We start from the raw sequence: 13,077 nt of genomic DNA, 5'->3' as shown, positions 1-13,077 counted from the left end.
TATACCCTTCATTATGCATTACTTTTCATTGTGTCCTTACCAGATAACTTTTGTGTTGTTTAAGTTAAGCAATATGGAATTTCCTAAAATTATATTGTTAGTAAATTACACTTTAAAAACATCATCCTCTTCAACCAGTATCTTTTCTTCCTATTAGCTGACTATTTTATAAGCCTGTGCCTGATTAAAGAACAAGCAAAAAACAAGAATGCTTTCAACACCCCTACGAACACCATGGAATTTTCATTCTTCTTTTCACTCCTTTTATTTTTTCCATAGCACCTATTACCATGCAAAATATTATAGATACTCACCTCTTTATTTGTCTGTATAACTATACTAGAATATAGTAAACATGAGAACAGATTCTTATCTGTTGACTGCTTCAGCACTCAATTACTTGTGCACATATCCTTCGATGAAAGAAAATCCTCAATAACATTTATATTTATATAGAATTTTTTAAATGCTTTACTATATTCAAGATACTTCATTTGTAATAGTCGATATAAAAACATTGTTCAGCAATTTTTGGTGATATTTTAAAATTGAGGTGTGTGATGTACATTGTTTTTTAAGATATAATGCTATTGCACACTTAATAGACTATAGAATAGTATAAACGTAACTTTTATATACAATGGGAAACCAAATAATGTGTGCAACTTTATTGTGATGTTTAATTACTTTATTGCAGTGGTCTAAAACCCACAATATTTCCAAGTTATACTGGTAAATACAGGGCACTGTATTTGATCCTATAGGGGATACAAAGAGGAAAATAATACAGTCCCAACCTCAAAAAGGACAAGTTAGTGGCTTTAACTCAAGTAGGCTCCCACCATTATCTCCTGGACACTTTACCCTCTGTCCTTTAGTGTCCATCTCAGTGCAATAGTGGGGGACAGTTGGCGTACAACATAGCATTTTGGGGCCAGGGAGAAGGATACAGGGTCATCTCAAGCAGTAAGCACCCTTGTTGGTTTGTCCTAATGGGCTGAACAAATATTTTCTATGAATGCCATGGAAGGGAAAAGTTGGGAAACCCTGTACTTTAAGGAGATGATGAACAAAATAATTTCTTTGTTAATCTTAATAACACTGTCACATAAGGAGGTGTGTAACATATTTCCCAACTTGCATTAGAATAGACTGTAGTGCCCTGGCTGGTGTGGCTCTGTGGACTGAGCACCGGCCTGCGAAACAAAGGGTTGCCAGTTCAATTCCCAGTCTAGGACACATGCCTGGGTTGCTGGCCAGTTCACCAGTAGGGGGCGTCGGAGAAGCAACCATACATTGATGTTTCCTTCTCTTCCTTCCCCTCTCTAAAAAAAATAATCTTAAAAAAGAATAGACTATAGTATTAATGTCTTCCCTTAAGTCAACTCTGGGTTTTAACTTAGAGTTGCTTTTATCATTTTATTATTTATGGAAGGCAAAGAAACATATATACAGGGTCCAGCACAAATCACTCCCCTTTTTTAATTACATAACCTTTTATTACAAAATCGTAAGCATGTAATTCTGTAATATAACAATGTCACACTCAAGCATGCCATATGACATTTTAGGTAAAATATTCAAATTAAAACTATAAATTATTATACCCATATTATTTAGTACCCTACCAACCACACTCAAGCAGGCTTTACTTCTGCCAGACCCTGTATAGTGCCACATAACAATGTTTCGGCCAGTGAGGGACCACACACGTGAGGGAGGTACACTACAAAGCCTGTGTGTAGTAGAGTGTGTACCATCTAGTTTTGTATCAGTGTACCCCATAATGTTCACACAGGAATGAAATCACCTAATGGCACATTTCTCAGAATGTATCCCTATTATTCAGCAGCACATTTCTGCATATATATTCTTAATTCTAAAGACAATTGTATTATATTACCAATTCTGGGTCAAAATGGTATACAAAATGAGTCACAACATTCTTTTTGAAACATGATTTTAAACACTAGTAGCTTTATTCAGATCCCCTTTTCACTTCCCAACTACAGAAATACAGTATTCAAGAACACTTGCTCTCAGTGGTAAGCGTTTTTATTTAGTCTATCCAGAGCTGTAGACCAAATCCTGGCAGCAAGTAGCCACTGTGAATTGCTTTACAATCTACCTATTTAAAGTTTTGGAGAGTTCCCTCTAACAGGATTCCAGTTGAGCTGCAGATAGTTAGCCTGACTACTTGGCTGTATCCAGAATTAATTGGAATTCTAGTGCAAATAACAGATGTATTCACCTGTATTTATTTTTCAAGGCTGTTATTTTGTGACTGAGAAGTTGGGACATTACAGCAGCCTAGTCAGCATGCTTGTTGATCTCTTTGTATGGGCCTTGTTGCCTATGTCATGTCATAGGTAATGTGATGACATTATTTAGGATTGATTTTCAGCCCACTGATACATTTATTATGTCTCCTGATTAAATTTGAAAAAGAAAGATGAGGCTAATGCAAGCCCATCCTTTGTAATTCAAATTCATTTATTTCAGGAATCAATTCTAATCAAAGTGACTAGGTTGAAATTTACACTTGAACTCACAGATAAAGAAATGCAAATAAAATGTTATTTTGTTCCTTTCAGACTGGAAAAGAGTAAAAAGATTTATATTAACCACTGGTGGCGAGAGTATGGAAATGATCTTTATTGTGCACTCTTGGCAGAAGCCTGAATGTATGTAGCCTTATTGGAGAGCAATTTGTCATTATCTCTTAGTTAAAATGTACATTTGTCTGGATTCAACAATTCTTCTTTCAGAAATTTTCTCTCTCTGGAATATTTATACGAGTATATATAAAAGTATGGATTTCAAATTTTAAGTTGGCAGTTTGAATATAAATACTACAGTATATTCTTCCTAACCCAAATTATTTTTTTTTTAAGAAAAGGAATAGCTATACTCAAAAACAGGAACTTACAATTGACTAGTAACTAAAGAAAGCTCTGTGAGATAGAGAAAGTTAAAGAAAGAGAGGGTTATATTAAGGGGAGAATTTAGTCCATGCGATGACACCATTGTAGAGGACAGTCCCAGAAGGGGCAGAAAGGGGAGCAGAAAAGCCCATGGGAAACTCAGGTGTGATCTCGGGATAAACCAATGGGAGTTGTACCAAACCAAACAACTCCAAAATACAGAAAGCCAAAAGTGACATGGGCGGAGAAACTAGCAAGTAGACAATGTTAAAGGGAGACGTAAGTAACATTTCTTTCCTTGAAACTGAAAGTTAAGGACATGAAAGATTTGGGTAAATAATGAAGGTAAGTACTCTAAACCAGAAAGTACATTCTTAAGTACGTACAATTTTGTCAGAACGTGGCTGTGTGGGCAGACCATAGGTAACTTTCTCTTAACTCAGAATGCAGTACAACTAGGAATCAATAAAAATAATAAAATGCCTACAGCTGGAAAGTTAAAAAGTGTAAAACACAAGACACACAGAATATAATGGAAGACATTTAGAACTGAACTGTGAGCACTGCATTTTAAAATCTTTCGGATACATGCAAAATAACAGGAAAATATGTCCCAAAGTGCATCTTTAGAAAATAAAATAGACTGAAAATAAGTGTATTTCCAACTCATAAAGAAAGTAACAAAATACCCCCAAAGAAAATAGAATGAGAAAAAAAAATCTATGATGATAGAGCAAAGACCGCAATAATGAAGCAGAGATTATTGAAAATAGTTTTCAAAAATCAGGCCTTTTCTTTCCAGCACTGGGGTGAGTTAGGTGTCCAGAGAGACCTTCCCTGTACAGAAACCCTAAAAACACTAGAAAAATATTTTTACATACACGGTTAGGGTGGTGAAAAAGAAACCGCTGGAGGCCAAAAATCACTTAGAATGACAAGAAACACTGGATGTCAAGAAGTATCTAAAGGATTACAAATGTTATGGAGTTACTCAACGAAGAAGGGAGAATAAAACCAAATAAACTGCAGACAGCTCCTGAGCCTCATTTAGCTCCAGCATACAGTTGGGAATCGGGAATCTTCAGAGGATAGGGAGTCTTTTCCGTCATTAGCTTCTCATTTTTTTGTGACCTATATGCTAAAATGAACAAGTGTTTCTTCCCAGCACAAGTAACATATAGGATGGCTGTAACAATACTGTCGTTCAGCAAAAGGAAGAGATGGGAATTGCCATTGGGATACTGTAGGGACACCAGTAGTGACCAAGGATTTCAACCCTATTCCTAAGACCACTGGAGAGAGGGGAGGGGCTAGAGATGGAGTTCAACCACCAGTGGCCGATGATCTAATCAATCATGCCTATGTAATGAAGCCTCCCTAAAAACCCAGGAAGATGTGGTTTGGAGAGCTTCCAGGTGGCTGAATGTATCCACGTGCTGGGAGGGTAGTAAACCTGAGTTCCATGGGCACAGAAGCTCCTGTGCTCAGGACCCTCCGGACCTCACCCAATATACCAACTTAACAGGCCGTTCATCTGTATCCTTTGTAATATCCTCTGCAATAAACCAGTAAATCCAAGTAAATGAACTCTCTGAGCCACTATTGAATCCAAGGAAGGGGTCATGGGGATTGTGGTTTTTAGCCAGTGGCTCAGAAGCACAGGTGAAAATATGGACTTGCGATTGTTGTCTGAAGTGGGGACAGTCTTGTGGGACTAAGGTCTCAACCTGTGGGAGCTGATGCTATCTCCAGGTAGACAGTGTCAGAAATGAGTTAAATTTGTAGGATACCTGGTCAGTGCCATTCCGAACTGGGGCATTGTTTGGTGGTATTGGAAAAGCAAACCACCCACTGACTACATTTTATCCCTCAGGTATTTTGCCTCTCCTCCATACTTCTTGAAGGAAACAAAATGGGCCTTCAACCTGAAGCTTTCTAAAAGCTGGGTGAGCCTTGTTTCTGCTGTGCTAAAGTGGATGATGGCTAGTAACTCACAAGAGACAGTCTTAGGAAAAATGAGCTGATTTTATAAATGTGAAAGGTGAGTCTCAGATGCAGAATATTAAAAAGCCAACAGTTTCTACAAGAGCCATTCAGCACTCCAGGGGAAACTTGATCTGAGTTACAATAAGCTATAATGATAACAGCCAAGTCCACCTCACAGGGGCACTAAGATTTGATGACTCAATATTAGTGGAACCTCTAAAATTATGTAAGCATAAATGAGTAAGTAGGGATACCCTCATACCACTGTTATTTCTGTATTACATTTCTGATAATTTCTTATAACGTCTTCTAAGGTAAGCACTGTATGAGACTAAAGTTATAGAAGGAATAAAGTATAAAATGTAGTAGTGATTTCCCATGACCTAATTATACTTTCAGATCAGCGAAAGAGAAGGGAGTTACTAGTTATACCCCTACAACGTCATCCCTAGATTGTAAAGTAGAAAAATAAAAATCTGGAATAGACACTTAAGATATAAATAAATGTCTATAAAGAGTTTGAAAAAACACTTGCTAAAATTTTTTATGGCAGACACAGACTTTAGTTTCTTTGTTCACACTGAAGAAATTGTAACGATATTTTCTCTGTTTATTACTTAATGGAAACTAGGTACATTATTTTTATGTATCTTTGATTCTGCCTTCTCATCCTCCCCTCCTTCACTGACATTATATGTGCGATATGGCAGTACTGCTGATGGTCCCAGGTTAAAACAAAATCTTCTCATTTTCACTCTGAGAATCTACTCTAACCTCTCCGTGGCCTAGATGCAAATAGAGAGAATCAAATTAAATACTTTTAGAATGAATAGGAGAATTTAGTAATATAACCATATACAAAATTATACCACAAATAATTGTTTTCTTGATGTACCAGAAATAAGTCCATGGAAAGTAATGAAATAAAGATTCTCTTTCTTCATAAAAAACATTTTTACAACCATTCATACCTTTATTATATTTTTCCAAACTGCAAAAGTGTGATTGCGATATTGTCCCTCATTTCAACTGAGGTGGCTAAAGACGGATCCATTGGTCCAAACGATCTCTTCCACAAAGTTGGTTGTAATACCTCAGTCTCCACCAATGGAAGATACATTTCTGCCAGTGAGTGTTGTCTTTTAAAATGGAAAATCTCCTGAGAGAGTTCTCTTGAGGAAACTGCTCTTCTCATCTTTTGCTCTTTCCCTTCCACCTAGCTGACATCACCTTCCTCAGGACACAGAGTTTCTCAGGGTGAGAAGAAAAGGAAAAATAATAAGGTCACCTCTTCTTCATGAGGAGAGAAATTCTGGGTGGGACAACTCCATACCCAGCTTTGAGCAGGTTCCTCTTCCTGAGAGAGGGCAGTGCGGACGTAGGGAAGTGTGAGGTGGGGACATTGGTACAAAACCCATATGCTTTATGTTCTACTAGGGCCAGAGGGATCGCCAATAAGCGTCAGAGTCAGAGGCCCCTGATCATATTTTCCATCCACAGACTGCTTGCCAGCATTCTGCTTTTTATTTACAGCATTGTTTTGAACACAGTTAGCCATATTTTATATGTTGAACATCACAAATTTTGTCATTCCAGTAGCATCATGATCAATACAACTCTTAGACTTGGACAGCAGGAGCCACTACCTCAGCAGGTGCTGGAGCTTCCCTTCACCGTCTCGCTCCCCACAAGGGTCAAGGACAAATGGCCACCCACAGACTGTGATCCACCTTTTAGACCATGCCATGGGTAGCTGGGGCCTGGATTGTCTGTTCCTTAAGCCCCAAGGCCACTTTTCAGCCTGTAGGGTTCTTTTCTAGAGTCTTTCTTCCCACAGGCCTGCTTGCAGTGGCCGTCAACACCCCTAGACCCATGGGTATTGGCTATAAGGATGTCCTCTGGGTGCTGGAGACCCTCAAGGTAAAGTGATGTTGGAGCAGGAAGGGACAGGGAGGAGGTGAGGGGGGTGGTGTGAAGAAAGCAGGAGGTAGGGACAAAATCTTGCCACCCCCACATACAGTTGTAGAACAAAGAAAATTCTGAGAAGTTCTGTTAGAACCTGGCCTTCCAGCCTCAAGTTTCTTTCGAGGTGGGGTCCGGGATTACGACATGGACAGAGGATTCCAGGTATGGACCAGGTTGGGTAAAGAGAAACTTTGAAGCCTCAAGACAAATTCCCCTTCCCTGCCTAGACTGCCTTGCCTCCTGTTTTTGGCAAAAAACAAAATTAATTTTGAAATTGTGCCATCCGGCTCACTGTTCCTTTACCTACATTTTGAAAAAATCTGTTTTAAAGCTGTGTTTCTTTTTACAAAGTAGAAAATGTTTTATTTGGCAGTCTGCTGTCTTATTTATTGTATTTTTTAATGGAATGTATTGGGGTGACATCGGCTAACAAAACCACACAGGTCTCAGGTGTACAACTCAATAAAACATCATCTGCACACTGCACTGTGCGCTCCTTTGCCCCTGCCACTTACCTTCGCCCTGTATCTTTTGTAAATGAGAAAAGGGCACTGTGGTGAATCTAACCAAGAGTAACTTCACAAGGTGATCCAATCATAAATTCCTAACCGGACGGATCATGGTGGGCAGCAACACCGCAGGCATATAACATTTTTAGTAGAAGTTTTGTCTTTGCCTTAAGCCATCTCTGTCCATTGTTTCTGTGCATCTAGGCTGACACCTTTGAAATGCCCCTTTTTCCGATCCCCCAAAAGATAGCTTCGTTAGAGTATGTGATCTTGTTAACTGGCCTGTAACCCAGTCCACCTTACTTCCTTCCACCTTCGTGGAATATGCCTTACATTCTTATCTGAATTCCAAGTGCTTAAAAGAAACTGAAAACTGTCATCCTCAGAAGCATTTTTCACAGTCTGTGAGATCTTGCCTCCAGCCGTATCCCCTGTTTGGCTCTAGCAAACTCTTAAACAATTTTTCTACAGGTTTGGATGTTCTTGTGTCGACACTTGTCTTTGGACAGGCTGGGCCTGATTATCTAACAGGGTAGTCAGGCTTTCCTGGGTACTGTTTCTGGCAGAGCATTAAGAGGAAATTTCTGAATCAGGAGAGTATTCTTCCAGGAGAAGAAACCTCTATAGAGAAGGTGGTCTGTCAACAGACCAGAGACAACCGGAGGTGATACCACATGGACAATATGAGAGAAAGAGTCTCCTCATTCTCTCTCAACTCCTGGCTCTGGCCCATCAGCAGAAGCCAAAGCCTGGGGACCAGGGAATCTTTGATGCCTCCTTGATTCAGCATCAGGGCCATGGACGAGGTGGGGGAAAAGGTATTTGCGTGCAGAGGGTAGACAACATAGCAATGGAAACAAAACATAAATGAATATCTCAGAAAAGATCACCCCCTCACAGGAGCAAATTAGTTAAATGTGTTAAAATAAAATATACAATAGTGGTTTAAGTGAGGTTTCAACTTGGGCTTAATTTACTTTCTCATACATCTCTGAATGTGTCCTACAACTTTAGAGATAAATCTATGGAAAGGCTTAATCAGAAAAATGAAAATTAGAAAAAATCAATCTTCTAAATGACTGCGTTCTGTGCCAACAGACTTTAAAATGATAACCAGATTGGCACGGGTGTGCTAGCCCGGCGGGGTGCAGCGGGAGTGCTGTGAAGTGGAATGGAAAGATATGGCAAACGAGAGTTTCTCAATTGATTTTAATAACCTTTGAAATACGAAATAGATGTTCTCTGACAAAGAGGTTCATCTTCTCAATTTTCATTGAGGTTTTATTACACAGCAGCTTTTCAAATGCATTTTGGTGTTAAAGAAAAGTAGATTTTGTATATGCAACTTTTATCTTTTTAATGTACATTATGCACTATCCATTTTCTAATTTAAAAAATCATATTCCATAATGACAAAGGATGCTGAAAAATAATAAGGATAACAGTTAAGTTTCTTTAAATTTCAACCAAATTTAGAAACTGCTTTTTTCTCAGTATCTTAAAAATCCTTTATATCAATCTAGCATCACAATGCTGAGTTTTTCCCTTATCAATGTGATAACTGATTAGGCATAGTTTATTGTCTATTCAAGCTTATCACTGGGGATAACAATGCAGCAAGAGACAGCTAATGGGACCATCTAAATTGCAGACATATTCTTTCCTGCCTCTGTTAGTAGCAGCAACCTTATCTCTGATAATCAGGTCCCATTATCCCTCCCAGTATTGTAACTCTTTTTTTCTTCCTGTTGGTCTTTTGGTAGCAGGAATCCAGTGCGTCCAGGTGGCAACCACAGTGATGGGTTTAGTAGCAAACTCCTGCTGTGTCTCTGATAGAAAGCATCCCATCCCACACCTCTCTCCAGACCAGCACCCTTAATCCAGCAGAGCCTAAAGTTGAAGGAGGGTTGAGCACATAGTCCCCAAGTGGGTGACTAGGAGTGATGATGAGAATCTACCCCCACTCCCATGCTTTGCACCTAGCAACAGGCATTCTAGCTTTTGAGAAAATACCACCATAGAATGGCTGTTGGGTTAAGTATACACTTGTGGACGAAAAGGGGATTCTATGGCAAGTAACCGCATAGGGTGCTCTTATCATCAATTCCTAACTGGGCAGAGAGATCATGGTGGGTAGCCAGTCCCAGGCATTTAACTTCTTTAGGGTGGTTTCCTCTCTGTACCAGGAAGAGATGGATGACCTTATATCCAGAAACTTTTATCACTGGAGAAGGCTAGGACTTAAATCTGCATAACCACCTTACTCTTGTTTCCTGTGCTTTTCCTGGTAACTGACTCCCCCACTCCCCAATGTCTACTTCTGTTTTTACTGAGGATGGCATTTAAGGTGGTGGCCTTAACCATTTTGGTGACTTACTGAGTGTTCCTGGGACTCTGCCATGTATTGTACACAAGGGGTATACACGTTATTAAACTTCCGTTTGTTTTTCTCCTGCTAATCTGTCTTATGTAAATTTGATTATTCGATCAGGCAGAAGAAAGGTCTATTTTTACCTTAAATGAGCCCTGCCCATTGTTTTTGTGCCTGGGCCAACACTGTTCAACTGGTGTGCTGCAAGAATTTTGAAAACGTGCAATACCTGACTATTGAGTTGAGGGCACTGACCTGTTTTCCCTTAGACTGTCAAATAAAAAACAATAGTCAACACAATAATAGCCATCTGGTGTGAATGCCCTGTCTTGCACCCTAAATGTATAGGTCACGTAATAGACTTGCACCTCTTGGTCACATCACACAATAAGATTTCATCTGATAGGTTAACTCTTGGTACCAGAAATCCTTATATACAAGTCTAGGCAGTTATTTTTAAAATTTTTTATTGTTATTCTATTACAGTTGTCCCAGTATTTCCCTCCTCTGCCCAGCCCATCCCCTGCTTCCATAGTCAATTCCCACACTGTTGTCCATGTGGGTCATTCATACATCCTCTGTGTCTAGTCTTGTTACAGAACAGACCTGGGGGGGGGGGGGTAAACAATATACTATTACCAAAAGGACCCCCCTTTTCTCCCAGGTTCCCCCCACCTACTAGGTTTGCCTTCCCCACCACCAGGAGAAAGACATCTCCCAACGCCAGAGATAGGTGAAAAGAAAAGGAATTATTTATTTAAAAGTTATACAGACTTAGAGTAATGACTTAGAGGCTTCATTAAAATACTAAAGTCCTTTAGAATACCCACAAATGCACACAGTCCTTCCTTATCCCTCTGCCCAGTCTGGGGTACCGCATCTCAGGAAAAGAAGTAGAAGTCCGTGATTCAGGCACCATCAGCTGTGTCACCGCCACGATCTCCAGTTAATCCAAAACCATGTGGCACCTTCTCATGACCAACCAGCAAGAGTCTTTTCACCCCTTTTCTGTCAGGCAAAGTCTCTCTTGCTGCCTAAGCCACGTGGCAAAAGGGAGCACCCCAAAGCCGTGTGGTCCTGACCCTGTTACTGGCTCTTCCCCTTTTTTCCACCATTATCCCACTCTCCCTTCCCCTCTGGTCACTGTTAGTGTGTTCCCTGTTTCCATGCCTCTGGTTGTATTTTGCTCCTTAGCTTATTTTTGTTCATTAGGTTCCTCTTACAGGTGAGATCATATGGTATTTCCTTATATACAAGTATAGACACCTATTTTTTTCAGAAGTCACTTTGAAGCAAAAAGGATAATTACTATTAGAATATTTTTTATAAATGATTCAAAATTATATATTTTTTGTCCAATCTGCAAAAAATACATTTTGGGTGTGCTGCAGAATTTCAGTAATTAGTTTATGTATGCCACGAGATGAAAAAGTTTGAAAGTTGCTGACCTAGGTTAACATATCTGTGAAATAACCATCCTCAGGAGAGCACGTACTCTTGTTAACTGTCCTGGGATGCAGTACCGCCCTGCTTTCTTCCACCTCATGTAATCTTCCCTAGTTCCCTTCTTAAATCCAAGTGCACAATAGAAGCTCGAAACTGCTTCTCTCGGGAGCATTTCAGGTCTCGCTTCCTGGCAACGGTCATCAGTTTCGGCTCAAATAAACTTGTAAAAATTCTCTGCAGGTTTGGACATTTCTTACATTGACATGCTGCATCTTGAAAAACAGCATCTCAACCCCCAACCACTTTGGATATCATCCTCAGCTGGGCATTTGATTGAGAGGCCATTCCAAAACTGTATCAGCCTAACAGCTTTTGGGTGGAAGGTATACAGTAGGACCACTGGGGTTTATTGTCTTATGTTCTCTCCTGAACCTCTTATACCATAAAATGCATCCTCAATATCAGTCACAGCTCAACCCTGTATCAGTCTTTGAAGAATCTCAGCCTTCTACTTACCGGCTTTATTGGCTGCCCCTCAATATCTTTCCTACACCTACCATGATAGGTAAGTCCTACTTCTTAGCATTGGCATGTGCATATAGGGTAGCAGAATTTGTCACCCCAAAATATGTCTCTTTGTCATGGGATTATTTTTGGCTGGTTATTTTTAAGAAATGGCATACCTAGAGGAAGGAGGATCAGAAAACAAAGAAAGAAAAAGAAATAGCAGACCTAGGAGATGCTGTGAAAACCAAGTAGAAGTTACCTTTTGTAAAAGACATTTATGTTTATAAGGGACATCTCTGTTTGTAAGGCGTCTCACTCACTGTGCCAGGAAGAGAAGGATGACTCAATTTCTAGAAACTCTTAGCACCAAATAAGGCAAGGGCTGAAATCTGCATCACCACCTTCCTCTTGTTTACTATGCTTTCCTGGAATCCCATAACTGACTCCCAGACCCACCAACATCTTTTTGTTTTCAGCTGAGGATGGTGTCTAAGGTGTTGGCTCTGGCCATTCTGGCAAGTTACTCAGTGTTCCCGGGTCTCTCTCATCTGTACAGGAAGCATACAACTTGTTAAGCTTTACTTTTCCCTGCTAATCTGTCTTATATCAATTTGATTAATCGACCAGCCAGAAGAACTTAGAAGGGTAGAAGAAAATTCACCCCCTCACCCAAAATAAACACACATACATTTCTTTGCCAGAGGAATTTTTCTGGATTTTCCTCTTTGCCCATGTGGACTAGAATGCCAGGTAATGACTGCCTGCCTTTCAGCACCTCATAACACCCAAAGAATGACTAGTGGGAATGTGTAGATAAATACCACTTCCCCCTCAGATTTTCAGTGAATAGTTTGTGGTGTGAGCTCATCACTCTTGATGAGACCATTCTCCAGCTGACCACAGAACTAAATTTCTGTTCTTTTAAATTTAAATTTAAATTTAAATTTTTGACTTTAGAGACAGGGGAAAGGAGAGAGAAAGAGAGGGAGAGAAACACCGATGTGAGAGAGAAACATCAATTGGCAACCTTCCGTACACGCCCTGACTGAGGATCGAACCCACAACCCAGTCATGTAATGATATGTAATCACTCAAAGACTTGAATGGCTCTGCAGCTGTGATGTTGGTTGGAAACAAAAGTGCACATAACATATCCTCAGGCACATCCTCCTGAAAAGTATGTCATACAAAAACAAGCATTTGTTGCCGTGTTGCCAACATCAGTAGACTGGTAACCTGCATTGTGTACTTCGATGACTCATCAATCCTCTCTGACAATTGTGCCTCAATATCCTCTGCTATTTCATCAGTTCGTCTAGTGATGGCGCTAGCTGAACGAAGAATGAACATGTGTCACCTTTTGAACTGC

The sequence above is a fragment of the Desmodus rotundus genome, chromosome 6 (assembly GCF_022682495.2).
Source record: "Desmodus rotundus isolate HL8 chromosome 6, HLdesRot8A.1, whole genome shotgun sequence".
Taxonomy (NCBI): domain Eukaryota; kingdom Metazoa; phylum Chordata; class Mammalia; order Chiroptera; family Phyllostomidae; genus Desmodus; species Desmodus rotundus.
Note: the sequence above shows the minus strand (reverse complement) of the source record.